The 2472-nt window shown below is 36.0% G+C and overlaps 1 protein-coding gene across 3 annotated transcripts in view; it reads right to left on the reverse strand.

The window, feature by feature from the left end:
- The window catches only part of LOC128248897 (uncharacterized), a 216375-nt gene that overhangs the window by 76854 nt on the left and 137049 nt on the right, over positions 1–2472 (reverse strand). The window contains exon 3 of one of the 3 annotated variants that reach the window (XR_008265048.1): positions 2260–2353. The exons of the other annotated variants lie outside the window; for them this stretch is intronic. The gene's annotated coding sequence lies outside the window, so the exon portion shown is untranslated. Of the gene's footprint in view, positions 1–2259; positions 2354–2472 lie in introns of those variants that run through there. 3 annotated transcript variants of the gene reach the window in all.

Here is a 2472-nt window from a genome sequence, read left to right on the forward strand (position 1 = left end):
AGCGGCGGCAGCGGCGGCAGCGGCGGCAGCGGCGGCAGCGGCGGAAGCGGCAGTAGCAGCAGAGCAGCGATAACGCTGTTGAATACGAGGTTAGGGACAGTATTAGTGGTAGCGTTGTCAATGGTAATGTTGATAACGGAAATAATGATGAGGATAAACATGGTGATAGCGAAGAATATGATGATAGCAATGAGAGTGAGGAAAACAGAGAAAGAAGGTCAGTAGTTATAATGATTTGCTGGAGAATTATATTAAAAACTTTGTGTATTTAATTATAATCTTTCAAGTAACTAAATGGGTTCAATTCTCGCCAGAGTAAACGTCTTTCGTCTTTCCGAGGATTGATACAAATAAAGGTCAACCAACGACTGAATGCGAGTTTATTTAAACAACTATAGACTTTTTGCCCTGAAATATGTACCTAGGAGCCAACAGAAGAGCGGAACCGTAATGGCGTAAGATAATATACCACAAGGTCCCTGGACCAACATTTTACTTTCTGAATTCATATCCTACCAAGGTCATTTTTGCTTTCCTTCATCTGGAGTCGAATGAAGTATCAACAAGGGGCTGGAGTTGATTTAATCAACTAAAACATTTCCTAAAAACTGCTGGCTTTGTGATTATATGAGATCATATGAATTAAAGTCCCACCGAGGTTTAAATTTATCTTTCATCCTTTCGGGAGCAATTTAATAAAAATGCCAGTTAGGTACTGGGTTCAATGATATCAATGAAGCCCTCCTCTCAAATACTGCTGGCTTTTGCTTAAATTAGGGACCATTATTATTGTCATTATTATTTTCTCTTTATCACAGGTTTTGTTGGAGCTCCTGGAGTCTTGCATGCGTAGCAGGCTTATTACCTGCAGTCTACGGTTCCATGCTATTCGTTCTTTCCAGCTATCTAATACTTTCTTGATTATTCTGGCTGTACAGAACTGTTACAAACTTTTTGTAACAGTTCTACTAGGCACTCTATTCCAATTTCCTTTATATTCCTCTTGATGCCTTCTGATACTGTTCCCAAGGACCCAACGATAATCGGCACTATCTTTCCATTCTTCATTTCCCATAGCTGGGCTATTTCGTACTTAAAAGGGTTGTATCTATTTATCTTTTCGTCTTCCTTCTTGACTATATTATCATTATTATTATTATTATTATTATTGTTATTATTATTATTATTATTATTATTATCATTACTACTACTACTACTACTACTACTATTATTATTATTATTATTATTATTAACGAATGTTGTCTTGAGGTTGTGTGCCAAAAATATTCCTCAGATTTCAAGAATCTTTCTTAGGATTTGTGCTGAATACAGGATTGTACTTTTCAGCAGTTTAACAAAGCGAGTCTCAGTTCCAATATTTTTCAGTCTGTTAGGGAACAGTTTGGGTGCTCTGCCAAGTGCACAAATTACCACAAGTATAACGGTCGTCTTAGTCTTCCGCAGTCCCTTCAATTACTGATATTTCTCAAGATTTTCGAGTACTTTTTTATCCACTCTGCTAACGTTATCGCCATTATTATCGTCACCGGCATTATTATCATCATCATCATCATCATCATCATCATCATCATAATCATCATCATCATCATCATCATCATCATCATCATCACATCATCATCATCATCTCAATTTTAAGGCTGCATCTTTCCGATGGTATAGAAATCACCAACATTGAGTAAACTATCCAAGGATGTTGCGTTCACTTACATTCGTTTATCACCACAGAGAAAATATAGATGAACACTACATATGTAGACAGAAGATATCCATAAAACTAAATGATGGATATGAATGCTCATAGACAAGAACTTGACACTGTTGTAAATTCTTTTTCTAATTAATCAATAAATGCATTCCAACAAATCTGACTATGATCAAGAGATCTAAGTGATTCGAAAAAGCAGTTTGGAATTCTATTTCCATCCGAGTTTTTCTTTTGTTTTTTTCTTTTTGCAGGCATCAACTTACAATTAAACTTCAGTTGCATTAATATCACTAGTTTCACTTGTATGTATAGGTCATACACACAGCCTCTTCCTTTCCATATACTGAAATATGTATTTCTTGCCAACAAGGGGGCACTTAGCATTCTCCAATTCCAAATTATCTTCTACGAGTTATAAACAAAATGGGGCGTAGAGAGGATGACAAATGAACATAAGAAAAAAATCAGGAAAAACAAACCTTCAACAGTTTTCGACCAAATATCATCACAATTTCGACACCTTCAAATAACACGGTTCAATAACACGGTTCAAATAACACGGTTCAATTTGGCGATCTCAGCTACGTAAGCTACTTGGATATAAATGCGCAAACATGATTGACGGACCTGAACAGAAAAAGAATAAGACATATACAATAACAAGACACAGAGGAGGCCATGAAACCGAAACGGTAAATACAGATGAGCTATGAGGAGAACGGGATATATATATATATATATATATA

The sequence above is a fragment of the Octopus bimaculoides genome, chromosome 1 (genome assembly GCF_001194135.2).
Source record: "Octopus bimaculoides isolate UCB-OBI-ISO-001 chromosome 1, ASM119413v2, whole genome shotgun sequence".
In the NCBI taxonomy this organism is placed as follows: domain Eukaryota; kingdom Metazoa; phylum Mollusca; class Cephalopoda; order Octopoda; family Octopodidae; genus Octopus; species Octopus bimaculoides.